Below are 15,266 nucleotides of genomic sequence, written 5' to 3'. Positions count from 1 at the left end.
CAGAACAGGGGAGAAAAGCAACAATAACGGTCCTACTAGGCCTTGTGACATTCGGATCGTGCAAGCGCAGTAACAAGAAGCGGAAGGGGGGGTGAGAAGTGGTGGAGGGAGGGGGAAGAAGGGGAGAAGTAAGAAGGAAGAAGGGCCCAGGGGATGAGCAAGTGCTGGCGGGGACGCTAGGGGGACAAGTGCCAGAGGGATACTGGGGCTGGGCCACTGGCTAAGTGCGAGGATGGGAAAGTATTTAACACCCAATCCCTAAATAAGGAGCTGTTCAGTTTGGAGCTTCCTTATTGTGTTCTCACCGATAACGCTGGATGCATGTTTTCTATGTCAGTCCTGACGGGATCCGGTGTTAAATAAGAAGGATCCTCCTGACTATTGGAAAACAAACCCTCATAACCACAAATACACTGTTATAACAGGACTCAATTCTGAAAACCTAGATTTAAAATAAAACTTGCAATCAAGCAAATTGATACTGCAGTTAAAGCATAAAAACTGTCCTTAAACTCCTCCTGATGAACCAGCATCAGCATTGCTGGAGAATCACACGTAGAGGATCAAGCTATCTAGGACTACCCACTATCTATGATTGTTTCAATTACTTTTTTCTATTGTGAATATACTTAAATAAATGAATCCTCACCAAAAACAAGTGACTCAATGAATATATCTTTCTTGTCCAACCACCAACACATGGACATCAAGTTTGGCGCGTATACTGTTGCTCTTCTCCTCTAAAATCCATTTCAACCAGTATTAGGCAGATACAATATTTGGAGAAGCAGGTCAGCGACAACTAATTATCTCAACTAAAACGAAGATTGCCAGAGCAGTGGTTTGTATTTTGTTTGCAAGTTTTAAATAAGCCTTCTTTAGAAAGGGCAATTTGCACCAATTACAAATACACTTCACAACACTTGCTCAGATTAAGATAAGCAAGTAGACACCCTTTTGGGATGGCACAAAGACACTTCCTACACCCTGAGGTGACTTCACTTGCAGAACACTGTCAGCATTGACATATCACTTTTGACTCTTAATGCAATAGTGATGTTGTGGAAAAGGAAAAGCTTAGGGAAGGAAAAAGGGTTACCAGTTTCTCATAACATGTGAATACTTTCCAATCTTTTCCAATGAAGTCTAGGTTAGGCCTTTCCCAGCAATACAAGTTAAACTTATACACCACCTATGAGGGTCAGTTAAAACCAAAATCAATGGGTCAGAATAGTGCGCAGGGAGCCAGGACAGCCAAATTCACTTTGCACAATGTCTATAGAGCTGAGTCACTTCTTCGGATAGCCAAAAGTCGTGCACAATGTTTTTAAGTGTTTGTAGAAAAAGAATCACCGTAGGGCCACAAGCTGTTAGGCATGTGAAGAACAAAGCTGCAAGCAACTCTGCAGAAAAAGCAGCTACTGTAAGTCTCCAGTGAGAACAAACAAGCTACAGACCAAAATGTTAAGTACCCCTTTAGTTAAGACAGTGCCTTAGGTTGGAAGACGAGAAGCCAGCTGGCTTCTTTACCTGTTGTAGTCCTCCAGATCCTGGGTTCCTGGGCTTCAGTCATGGAGATAAAAGGGAGTATGTGTGGGGACTCCTGCACTGTGGTTTGAAGGTTGGCGGCAGCTATAGGCTCTTTCCAATTGAGCAGCACTTTGCGATTTCAGCTACCAGTCAATAGCACCATCACGGATATTGGACACTTGATGGGCTCCCCTTCCTCCTGAAGTACAGCACTCTGGTGAGATACCTCGGGCTTGGGTAGTCCTTCTTCATGGGGTCCTCTGGATCTTCCTGAAGATCTGGTCCAGCTTAAAGTTGATGGACTCGTTTCTAGTTTTCCAGACCCCTGGCACTCGGTTCCAGCAACTGCAAAGAAGTACAGCCAGCAAGGAGAGGTTTTCCAGCAAAGTTCGTCTTGGGGTCAGTTTGTCCCACCAAGATAAGGGAAGAAGTCGTCCGTTTCGGGCTTCTCTAGTCAATGTGAAATTGGAGCTTCAGCACTGCAGCAGGGCTTCACCGGGCACTTCAGGGGTCCAGGAGGTTACTGCAAGCTTCTCTTCCAGTTTCTTCATTGAATGTTTCTTCCAGTGGTCGACTTTGCCTTCTGTTCAAGAGACCTCACCTTTTATGCAGGTTTCTCCCATTTATACGCAGCCTAGCTGTCACTCACACAGCAGGGTGGCTGTCCTCCAAGGAAGGCAGCCAGCCTATCTGCACTGGGTGCATTCAGGTAACCATGGAGACTAAAGAGAGGGAGTTTCCGCACCTCCCTCGCCTCCTTCCCTGACAGACTCACTGGAACCAGAGGCGTGTTTCAGCACTGAAGCACGCCAAAGACCAAATGAACAAAGGGGTCAAACCTGGTTTGGCACACAGAGTAAAACCCAAGAAATACCTCACAAGCAAGAAATGATGAAAAAGAAGACCAGGCCATTTTGACAAAATGGGCACCCATGGGTGCAATACTGCAGCTGAGGATTCAGCCTGCGGCAACAACACACAAAGGTAAGAAAATAAAACCACTGCCACCAGCCATTAAATGTAGTGAGGATAACATAAACAATGTTACATGAGTAAGTAGACAAAGAGGCTAATAAGTAACCCCCCCCCCAGCAATCCACATAGGATGGTGTGTGCTTGGTCTGCAAAGAGAGAAGGTAACTAAAGTCAATTTCACTATTTCACTATACTACTCTTGGAAACAGTAGTTTATCCAAGGGAAGGTATTTAAACCTTATGAGAAATCCAAGGGACTTCTCTGTGGCACTGCACTTAAGGTGCCGTGTGTCACAATACAAATGGTGATACCTATGGAGTTTGTCAGACTCCAAAATCATAGAAACACTGAGTCCGAATCAGATCAAAAACACATGAGGGAGTGAGAAAAAGGTCTCACTCACTCCAGGATAAAAATGAAAAGTCCTAATGTCCAGCAAACAAGCTGGGGGGTCTCTAAGGTTGAAGGGAATTAGCACTGAAATGAGAATTTTCCCTAACAGAGAGAAGGGTGTTGAGAAGCTTCTGGAACTTAAGGTGGTCTGGCTCAAGTATGAGAGGGGCAGGGAGGCCGGTCCAGAGGGAGTCACCTACCAAAGAGAGACAGTTCTACCCCCACCTCTACGCTTGGAAAAACTTCTGATCTGAAGAGAGTTGGAGCTAGAGGACCGAAGGACTTCCCTTCTGGCCTGCGGTATTTGATTTCTGCCATCTTCCATCCTGACACTGGCTTCCTCTCTCCCTCCCCTATGAACATTGATAGACCCTCCTTATCTGTGAGTCGGGCCTCCTCATGCAAGCAGAGGTGCATTGTTGCCTGTGTGCATACACCCTGCTGTTGCCCTCATTTTTCACTCCTCCATTATATTTTGTCTCGGATCTATGGGATTACTGAGAAAAATAAAATTGAATACAAAAATACTGATCCCCCCCACACATTTCTCCCAGAATATACGCAGAGGAGACCCTCCCACACCCCTCATACTCCCTTTATAGTTTGTATTACCCTATTCTCCCCTCCCCCACATATATATAATTGCGTGGAATGTGCTTTTCGAAATTCAGTATTTTCATGTTGGAAATGTTCTTCAGCTCAGTAATTGACTGATACCGTTTGGTTCCACGTTATTCTGTGCACTCCACTGCACGCCTGCTTGCACCTCTGTCCTTTCTCCAACTTGCTGATTCTTTTAAACACGTTTGCCCTGTATCTAGCTCCTGCTAATGGTGGTAATAAAGTCCATGGTGGGTTGTTGATCCGAGCCACTTATAGTCTGTATAGCTCAACCAGAATGTTTTCATTTTGGAAAAATTAATTTGCACACATGCGCGTGTCCCAGCATGGGCACCATTGAACATGAAATTATAAAGAAACAGACCCTTTTCTTAGTCAATGGTGTAAGAGGCGAGGCCCAGCATGATAAACAAGGAGCACTGGGGACAAAACACTGAAGAGGTATTTCACAATATGGAGCAGGGCAAAGATGGGAAAAGTAAGTAAATATATCCAAAATGCAGCAAACCTTGTCAGAAAGACCTGAACAGAGTAGGCAATAGCTACAACAAAGAGCTGCCTTTTGAGGTTTTCTGTAGGATAAGTGAAGATGTACGAGCTAGGTGCTAAGGAGGCCTTATTAGCCTCCCCAACTTCTGTAAGTGGGAGGCCGGAGGGAGAATAGAGGGTGCTCTAGTTAGGGGATGTGGCCTAAGTATGGGTGGGCAGGTATCCCATCCACCGGCATTTAGGCGACGCCCCTAACTAGAGCCCTTTCCATCAGGGGTGGGGTTATGGCATCCCAGGCACTGGTATCATACCATTGGTGCGCCTAGCCTCTCCTTTTGGCTCCTAAATCATGGCTCCAAGCACTATGGTAGGCTGCCTTTGGAGGGTTCAGCTCCTATGATTAAGACATAAAAGAGGCTGGGCAAACCAAAGGTATTATAGCATTGCGCTCCAGCTCTCCTTTGGTTTCTTAATGAGAGGCTCTAACCCACAGCAGGCATCTCTCTCATTCAAGGAGCCAAATAGTTAAAGTGCTGCATGCAGGGGTCACTGACACTAACTAAGAAAAATAAGGAGAGCTGGGGCGCCCAGCCCCTCCTTTTGTTTCTTTGAGTGAGGAGTCATCTCCCAGCAGGCAGTCCTTTTACTGAAGGTGCCGCATGGTTAAAGGGTTGCATGTAGGTGTCAGCACTTCTGATTAGACAAAAGGAGTGGCATCTCTTTTCAGGCAGCCCTTTAACCATGCAGCCCGTTTGGCTGGATAGGTTGCCTGAGGGGGTCGGCGTATCTGAGGTTATTCAGGGGGAGGCCCGGCAGTGCCCCAGCTCAGGAGCCCTTTTTGGAGACTGCCGACTAGCCATGACCCACTTAAAGCCCTGGCCACCGCAATGGGATGACCCATCCAGAAATGAAGGGTTAGCCCAGGTTCCTATGATCAAGTGAACCGAAGGGCTTCAGCGCACACTAAGAGGGGTTACCTGGGGAGCAGCGCGCCACAGTGGTCATTACCCAATTGACAAAAGTCGGGGGCTAGATGAATGGCTAGAGGGACATCAGGAGGTTGAAAGGCGGCATGGGGAAAGAGCAAATGTTGCAGAATGTGCAGTGAAATGTGAATTTGAATTGCAGTGAAGTGCCGGGAGAAGAAAAAAGCAGCAGTACAAGGTTACAAAGCGTTGGCAAGATGACACTACCGCCTGCATAAGGCTCCCCTACTCGAAGGAGGGTCTGCCGAAGGCCAGAGTGTAGAGCGAGAGGATGCCAGTTAGAGATGGTGGCAAGTGCGTGGGTTCCATAGGCGCTTATTAAAGTTATTCATCTTTATGGAATACACCGCCATTAGACAGGGTTTATGATTACTATGTTGGATTTTTAATTGGATATTATTATAACATGTAACATTTTAACCGTGCACTGCAATGATTTGATGTGTTACATTGCTAACATTACAAGTACATTTTGATCTAACGAGGTTCTCTTTAACTCTCTCTCTTTCCCTCACTCTGTCACCCACAGCGAGGACTTGAGTTAGCAAGGTCTTGAGTTAGCTGAGCTCTCTTTAGGCCTGCTAAACAGCCATACATTGAACCTATCTGATTGTCGTGTTTTAAAACATTAAAATAAGAGTTAGCACAAAATGTAGCCTCTCATAAGGCATGGCACAATTATGACAACATGACTACTTCTTTACAGGAGCACAGGGATGAGTAGAGACCCACACTAATGCTAAACCAGCAGTGATCCCAATCAAAAAGTGGAAACAGGCATCACCGGACAGGGATTGTACACGCCGAGTGGAGGCTATACTATTCAGAAAGGGTGTGAGCTGGTACAGAAGCAACCAAATCAATAATAATACTAGTACCAAAATCAAAGATTGTCCAACCAAAGTTATATCAAAATAGGATCTTTAATTAAACTAACAAAAATACGCACATCAAAAGAAAATCACTACTGACCAACACCTTTAAGGAAAAACACAGAGTAAGCAGACAGACTGGGTTGGAAAACAGGGATGCTCAGGCAAGGATGTCTGCAGCAGAATGTCCAAGTTAAGGAATTTGTCTTTCAAAAGGTAGAGAAGGGGGGTAATAGTTGCTAGGATCTTTTAAGGGGGGACAGAGCCACTTCAAATACCTTTAGGTCTTATCCTTAAGGCTTAACCGCTTCTAGGCAGGCTTTTCGGTGTCAAACTGGAAACCTGACTCCTTTAAGCACCAAGCCAGGGTCGATTCCGTACACAGCATCGACTGGATTCAATGATATGGTGCGGTTCTGCAGCAGCGAGGGCTTGAGGGTCAAAGAGGCTGGGAAATGGCAGCAGGTGTTGGGTCAGTGCTGATGCAAAACTCTGTGTCCTTGGCTGTGAAGAAGCAGAGACTTACCTTCGGTGATGACCGGGCTTGACTGGCTCAATGTGGAATTGTGGTAATGCCATGGCAATAGCTTGGAGCTCGAAGAGGCAGGTACCAGTCAGACGGTGTAAAGTTGGAGATGCCAGAATGCAATCACGGTTTGGTCCACAGCAAGCCTGTTATTAAGAGTCCAATCCTGGCTACTGTAATAAGTGTTCTTTGCCTCCTGATGTCACAATCTGAGAGTCTTGTCTGCAGGCAGTGGGTAGAAGAACAGGACATTTGGGAGCTCTACAAAATCCAAGATGTTGAGACCCCTCCATGGACAGAATCGCTCCTCTTGGCTATGTTGACTCCATCCCCTTTCTCTGTCTGCCTAGATCAAAGGGTCCCCTGTAATCATCACAATATCAGTAATAGTCACCTCATACCAGGGTGCTGATTGAACAGGCAGGCCACCGCCCATCAGAGATTGTCCAGTTTGCTTAATTCACACTAGGCCCCATCATGAATGTGTCACTGTTCACTAACTGACAATGCATGGCATTAAATGCTTTTGGCTGGATAATTGTGTGACCATAGTAGCCACCATGTCAAAACTAGGCATGGCTTATTTTATTTTATTAAAAACTACCACCAGGATGCTGGAGTACATAATTTTATTTTGAACCAGATGTGCATACAGTTTAAAATTCCAATATTCCTGTTGAAACTTGGATTTTCAATGATCTGGAATTCATATGGTATTTGAACATGCCCTGCTTTCACTGCAGGGTAGAAGCTGGGGATGCCAGGTGACGTCACAGCAAGGTACATGTGTGTGTAATGCCTCTTGGCATGGACAATTGTGAAAGTGGGGTCTGAATAGCAGATCTCACTTTCAGAAACAGAATAACCTGCAATGTTTTATTATTAAAACTCAAAAAAGCTCAAGCCTCCAAACTTCACAGATGGCATTTTATCACAGAAATACACTGAAACAATGTTATAGTGATGAAATATAGAATAAATTAGTTGAGATAGCCAAAATAAATTCACTTTCTAATTTAAAGAATAGATGCTTGGAAGAACGAGCTTCATGCATCAGTTATGCTTCTTCACCCCTTTATTTGGAAACGTATTAAAACATCACTGCATCACACCCCTGAAAAAAACAAAATACGCCAAATGGAGTTGTGTAAACATTGCCCAATTATTACTAATTCTGGAAAAGGTAGCCACACTATAACTTAAGATGGTATGGGGTCTCAAATTGGGGATTCGAGAATCTCTTCTCATTAAAGAATACCAAACATTGCCTTTTTTTTCTAGGGCTCCCACAATCTTTGCAGTGCACCAAGAACTTGGAGTTAATTTTATTGAGGATGACCTTGGGCTGCAAACTGTCTTGCATTGTTTAAGAATTTGGAGTAAACTACAGTCAACTTTGACTCAATTCTCAATTCTTAATCAGTGCATTGTTAGAGAATAGATCTGCTACTGGCCATAACCTGGTTTAAGGAGGAAAAAAAATCCCTTTTAAATAGAAACGCACTACAGCGCTTTAAGTCCAAAAATCTCTCAACTGCATTGATGGTGACTCACCTTAGAAAGCAACTCCAACTTCACTCGAAAGCTGCATGAGAAGCCTTAGAGTTGGCGAACCCCATCAATCGGACTATTCAGCTATTTCATCAACCGCTATTCAGCAGCACATAACCTGGTCAGACCACATTTATGAACGGTCAGTCATAACCCAGGCAAGATTCAATTGCTTACCTCTCTGTGCGGTCATGGCCAGGTGGTCCGGTATAACGGCTAATAAGTCATGCCAGTTGTGTGGTGGTACTAATGAAGGCCTGCTTCATTTTATCCTCCGTCTTCACTGTATCCCGGTTTAGGCCCATATTAGAGCTGCTTAGGCCATATTAGAGCTGCTTAGGCCATATTAGAGATGCTTGGGTCCATATTAGAGCTGCTTAGGCCATATTAGAGCTACTGCATTCCTTTTTCTTCTCATAAGTAAGGGATTTGCTAAATGTTGTGTTGCGCTTTTTTACCTATTGGTGGTGGAGACCCCGTGTTTGGATGGACAATGTTAACTTTTCTGAAACGAGCGGCTAGGATTAGAAAGGACTGATTGGCGCCCTTATGAAATGTGATTACTTGCTGCTATCTACACGCACTATTGTCATTTTGTTAGCATTAGTTCTGTAGAATTTGCATGTCACTCAGTATTTGTGTCTTATTCGCAAGTTTTAAATCTGTGATCCCTCCTCAGGCACCTTTTTATGGTGCAGAAACCTTTCTGAAATGTGATTATTTGTTATCTTATAAAGACACTATTGGCACTTCATTGATATTCGATTTGCAGAATGTGCATGCAATTCAGCATTTGTGCTCTGTTTGCAAGTTTCAAAAAAGGGTTTTCTCTTCAGGCAAACCTTTAAGGCGTCCTGAGCGCCCTGAGGGCGTGTGGCGCGATATAAGAAATCTATAGATCGATAGATAGAGAGCTAGAAGCCTTCATGAACTGTCATTATTTGCTGCTACACTTAAACATTATTGGCACCTTATCCACACTGGATGTGAAGAATGTGTATGTCATTAAGTATCTGCGTCTGTAAACCTCTATGGCGCACAAGCCGCAATAAAGTATGTTTTACTCACTGATTGTCTTAAGACGTACACCAAATGCCACTAACATCTGGGAGAATTTTAGGCTGGATAAGAGCACACAGACCACGCCATTATGTGAAGAACAACTGATGTATTGACATGCAAGAGGGAACTATTACGCCACTCATTTATTTATTTATTGTGATTAATAGAACGTTCACCAGATTCACTTCAGAGTGCTAACGAATGAGTTTAATGACAGAAAGTAAAAAAAGCATACTTTAGGGTTCCAGATAATTCGTAGGGCGAAAACAAAACAATGCAAAATAAATAAATTACAGTCTTTGAAGTTACCTTTCTTATTGCATTAGAATTCAGTGATGCATTTATCTTGCAATGGACAATGGACAAACTGAACAATTAGGTGTGGATAAATTCAAGTGGCTCCAAAGCAGACTTAGTTTTATCAGCCATGTGAAAAAATAATCAAGAATCAAAGACTGTTACCCAAATATTAAGAGATGGCTGACCTATAGTTAAAAGCCAACATTCTAGAGGTTGCATTGCATACAGTTGATGGTATAAACCTTCCGATATAAAAACTCAAATTGACAGATGGCCGAACGACCTTGTGGACCTGGGGATGGTTTTCATTCAAGCCACCGCTGGGCCATTTCTTTCCAGGTGTTTTGAAATAAATGTTTCAATTCCGTGCGTACACTGCAGCATAAAAGCAAGGCAACAATGTGTGTGTGTTTACACGTTGTTACCTTGCTTTTAATTATTTTGCAAATCATAGGGGCCGGGCCGCCACTGTCTGGGCCGCCTTGTGGTGCTCCGTGCTCGCTTTAGCTGCTGCAGCTGTGTGGCCTGGGAATTGCCAAGTAATGGGTATCAGGGGGCCCGGGCCAGCGGGGCTGGCTGGCAACAGTCAGCCAGGTTGCTGTGCGGTGTGAGCGAGCACGAGCAGTCAGAGGGAGAGACTCAGACTATAGGTACCACTTTTGTCAATTGTCTCAGGTCTCAAGACCTGAGACAAATGACAAAAAAGTGCTACCTGCTATGCTTACAGCTTGCTGCTAATGCTAAATTATATAACACGGGGGCCGGCCGGGCCTGCCCAGGGCGGGCTGACTGCTGAGCTGGGGCAGCATAATAATTTACAATTATGTTTGTATTGTTAAAAGAAAAGACTTGGAAAGAAGGTTGGGAGGATGTCAGGATGAGGGAGGGCGGGGTAGGAAACGGAGGGAAGAGGTGAGAGACAAGACAACTAGTACTTCTTGCTTTCAACTTTGCAGGAAGTACAATAAATTTGCTTACGAGCATGCGCGCTGGAGAGACGTCCTTTGCCTGCGAGGTCGAGGCCCGTGTTTGGAGGTAAGGGGTTTAATATTCTGAGCTAATATATCCAATTTGCGTTCACCAAGGGTTAGGACAGAGCGTTTTTGCCCCACATATCTCTTCCACATATGTTCACACTCCAGCTCCCCCCTCCCAGGCCGCTCCTGCTTCCCCCCCTTTTCTGCTCCTGCTCCCCCCTTTTCTGCTCCTGCTACCCCCCTTTTCTGCTCCTGCTCCCCCGTTTTCTGCTCCTGCTTCCCCCCTTTTCTGCTCCTTCTCCCCCCCCTTGGCCTCTCCTGCTTCCCCCCCTCCCCTTGGCCTCTCCTGCTTCCCCCTCCCTCCCCTTGGTCTCTCCTGCTTCCCCCCTCCCCTTGGCCTCTCCTGCTTGCCCCCCTACCCTTGGCTTCTCCTGCTTCCCCCCTCCCCTTCGCCTCTCCTGCTTTCCCCCTCCCTTGGCCTCTCCTGCTTCCCCCCTTTTCTGCTCCTGCTCCCTCACCCCTCTGTCTGCTCCTGCTTCCCCCCTCCCCTTGGCCTCTCCTGCTCCCCTCCCCTTGGCCGCTCCTGCTCCCCCACCTCCCCTTGGCCACTCCTGCTCCCCCATCTCCCCTTGGCCACTCCTGCTCCCCCACCTCCGCTTGGCTGCTCCTGCTCCCCCACCTCCCCTTGGTCTCTCCTGCTCCCCTCGCCTGGTGGCTCCTGCTCCCCCATACCTGCCTAGTATCAGGGTTTAACCCAGAGACTGCGGATTTTTACGCTCTTCTCCGGGTTTTCGCGAGACTACAGACAGCCCATCGCAAGGCACTTCTGTGCTGACGGAAAGGAAAGCTGCAGATCAGGTTTCTGGTCCATTTCCAGACTTACTAATGGGGCGCGTTGTTATTTATCACTCCCCCACAACGCCGAATATTATCAATAATGAAAGAGAACCTTCTACACCTCAAGGGGCAGCGCAGCGTCCACACCACTCAGGCAAGTACCTGGGCCATTATCCAATATTCAGCCAGATTAGTCTAATTTCAAAAACTAATGAAGACACCCCCAGGGTGGGGCCAGCTCCCTAATGGAATGTTTGGGCTCTCAAAAGGGTGTTAATGAAGGCGAGAGCGGCAAATGGGAGAAAAGCTCTGCAGAATAATAAAGGCCAAACAACTCGAAAGAAAACTGCAGCTATTTTATTTACAGAAAACAATAGTGCCGTTTACAGCTTCCTCAGTGCTTGGTTTTCACAATTTGCAGATTCTTTCTAATTTTAAAAAAACTACATTAGCAGTCTCCAGCTTGTAAAAAATGTGGGCCGGGTCTCCCGGGCGGGGAACACAATGATATCATCCTCAGGGTTTTCCTATGCCAAATGTAGGCAAGTACTGGCAGCTCCTGCTCCCCACCCCTGGCGGCTCCTGGAAGCCCAAATACAAACTGGAGAGAATGATGAGCCCAAATACTGCATGCTGGCTATATATATCACTGGGGATGAAGTAGATAATTTATATCACACTACCATAGCACAACCCGAAGATCTTGAAAACTATAAGGATGTATGGGTATATCTGGCGGGTGACGGGGGATGTATATATATGACTTGTACACTGGAACAATACGCATGACTTGGGGAGCGTTACAGAGTGTGTGTAGAGCATGAATTCCTATAAAAGGTACCTCCGCATGGGACGAAGATGTAAGGAAGGCTGAGGAACGCTGACGTAATCGGGGAAGTTATTTGTTACTTTACGAGTAACAAAAGGGGGGGATTATTGGGAAGGAGACGATCCTAGCACACCCCCTTGTGTCACTCCAGGCAAATAATATATACATAAGCAATCAGGGGAGGCGCGGCCACCCCCACAGCACCCATTCACGCAAAATATTACAGCAAATAACACAACAGATATAGCCCCAGTTTTCTAAAGCAAGACACCATTCTGAACTAGATTAGACGCTATCTTTTTACCAGGCCAGAAAACCCATCTCTCTGGAGAAATGCAGCTTTCGCCATCCCCAGTGCCTCGCACAGCGAGCCCACACCATTGCTCGCCTGATCATCGTCCACCCCTCCCCCGCGTGAGCCCTCTTCTTACGGAAGTACAGTCATGCCTAGTTACAATTCTGTAGTATCATTCCCGAAAGAATGTGCTCTGCGGAGAGCATGAGACTGTGACAAGCCAGAACCCAAGTGCCCAGTCATCTCCACTAAACTGCCTGTTCCCTCTCAACCCCCACCCCCAGGGTCAACCAGTCCTGACCCCTCAGTCCCTTTCATATTGATACTTGTGTGACCCCCTTGCAACAGCATTTCCAGAACACCCACCACAGCCCTAATCTCCACTAGTAGTATACCCTTCCAAGGATCTAAGCAAGACAGGTGGTAAATCACACCACCCAAGGTGGGCACCTGGGCGCAGGGACTGTGGTATCAAAGAGAACCCTGAATGTAGAGGTCGGAATGCCAATATATTAGCTCATCTGACCTAAGTACCCCTATTCATGCAAGGATTTTATGTGCCATTATTTTTGTATTAGTTCTTGTTGTTTAGCTTGGTTAGATAGCTATGTTTCTTAAGTCGACCAGACCTTCACAACGAAGACATGAGCCCAGGTGACCCATGCGTGCCATGAGCATCTGAGAAGTGGCGACCAATTAGCATCGGGCATCCCTTATAGTGCCAACCATTCTATAGGTCTCTTAACAATCTGATGCAACAATGTGTACACTATATATGTCATCAGTGATGCTGTGTGCCTTTTTGTTAGAGAGAAAAATGTGCTAATTCCCTTCACCTTAGAGACCCCCAGCAACCTTGCTGGATTTTGAGGGCTACATTTGTTTTTTACCTGGAGAGAGTATGACCATTTTTCACACTCATATATTTTGATGTGTGTTTTCCCTCTGTGTTTCTTTTGGTTATGGAGTCTAACCAACTCCATAGGCATCATCTTTTTCATTTGTGTCACACAGCACCTTCAGTGCAGTGATACAGGGAAGTCTTTCAGATTTTCCCAAGGGTTAACTACCTTCTCTGGAATAAACTACTGTTTGCCAGGGTAAGTAAAGTGAAATTGACTTTACTAGTATTCTAAGTTCCTAGACCCAGGACACCCTATCTTACAATAGAGTGCTGGAGGGGTACTTAGTATCCCCTGTGTCTAGATACTCATGCAGTATTCATATTTTACCCTTTCCTCTCAGAGTGGCTGGTGGCAGTGGTTTTACAATGAACTACCTTGATTTTTCCTGACCACAAACTATTTGTAGCTCCGATAACGTTAAATCGCAGGAGCCATGTTTTTCAAGATGGTGTCGAGCCTCCTTTGTTAAAATAATCCCCGGTCTTCTTTTTTCCCCATTTCTTTGTGGGAAGGTCCTTCTCGAGTTTTTCTCTGCGCACCAAACCAGGTTTGGTCTCTTTGTTCATTTCGCCTTTGGCGGGCTTCTGGAGTGAAACCCGCCTCTTGCTCCAAAGTGTCTGGGGTAGGCAGGAAGTGTGGGAGGTGCCAGAAACTCCCTGTCATTAGTCTCCGAGGAGACCCAAATGCACTCTGGCGTGATTGGCTGGCTGACTGTCCGGCAAGGACATCCACCCTGCTGGGTGAGTGACAGCTAGGCTGGAATGAATGGCATAGAACTGAATAAAAGGCAAGTCTTTTGGCTTGGAAGGCAGAGTCGACCACTGGACGAAAGAACCGAAGAAGAGCTTGAAGAGGACGCCTACTGCAACTCCTGGACCGTTGGTTTGCCCGGTGAAGTCGTGCTGCAGTGCCAAAATGCCATGTCTCGACAGAGAAGCCCCTGCAAGGACGACTTCTCCCTTTGAGTTGGTGGGACCAATCAACTCCAAAGTAAGCCACCTGGACACTCATCTCGGAGCTGGTTTTATTTCCTCAGAGTTGCTGCAGGAAACCGTAGAACCAGGGAGAGGGACACCAGATTGTGTGCTTTACTTTTAAGCTGGCCTAAAGCGTTTGGAAGATCCTGCGGACTCCCATGACGTCGGACCAACCAAACCTGACCCCCCTCAGTTGAGGGCGGGACTGGAACCACTTAATCCTATCCAAGACTTTAGCCCATTGACTTTGGCCTAGCCTATTGAATTGAATAGACTCTTCTGGTGAACACAAAGTATTTGCACTGCCTAAGAATAATTGTGGTCTTTTATATTCTGATAACCTCTGCCTTTTACTCCTCTTGAAAAGTATTCTGAATGCCATCAGTAAGATATTAATGTCCCCAGCACGCTTGTTACTAAAGTCACCTGTGTGTGTAAGTTGTGTCTGTGGGCCATCCCAAAAGGGTCTTGTCTGATTCAGAAACTCAGAGTGTACAGTATTTAGGTATTTGTGTGCGTTACTATTTTATTGCCTCCTTCTAAAGAATGTTTTATAACTGACTGATAAATTAATAAGTGTTTATCCAAGAAACCTTGAGTGTAAGAGTTTATTTGAACATCTGTGATTGTAGACCTCTGTGCAACATCATTACTGCTCACATTCCCCTCTTTAGATAAGCCTGGCTGCTCAACACGCTACCAAAACTGTGTAGTACAGACTTATACCAAAGATTGGTTTGCTTACACCTGTAGTCCTAGTTGTGTGTAGTGTTCCCAAAGGGTACTTCATACAAACTTTGCCTAACACTTTATAATGTGCTGCCCATGTAATGTTTCAGCAGACCACTCTCGTGCAGCCGAGTTCTTTGCTGGCAACTTTTATTATTATATAAACTTTTTTTACCCTTGCAACTCATCTCCTGGTCTCATTCCCTGACTGGGTGTGTTATTTTATTTTTGCCAAAGAATCAGTCAGGACAGAAGGATACGAACGTCTGAATACACAGGCTCACCAAGACGGATCCACTAGGACAACACATCAACATGACCCCGACCCTGAACCATTCAAAGCCTTAACGGACCAGGGTCACACTAGATCACCTAAGAATAGATATCACCCACCCAGTCCCACACCTGAAG

Source organism: Ambystoma mexicanum, chromosome 1p (assembly GCF_040938575.1).
Source record: "Ambystoma mexicanum isolate Mex_15411 chromosome 1p, UKY_AmexF1_1, whole genome shotgun sequence".
NCBI classification, from domain to species: Eukaryota; Metazoa; Chordata; class Amphibia; order Caudata; family Ambystomatidae; genus Ambystoma; species Ambystoma mexicanum.
The sequence above is the reverse complement of the archived record's forward strand: the minus strand, read 5'-3'. Positions refer to the sequence as shown.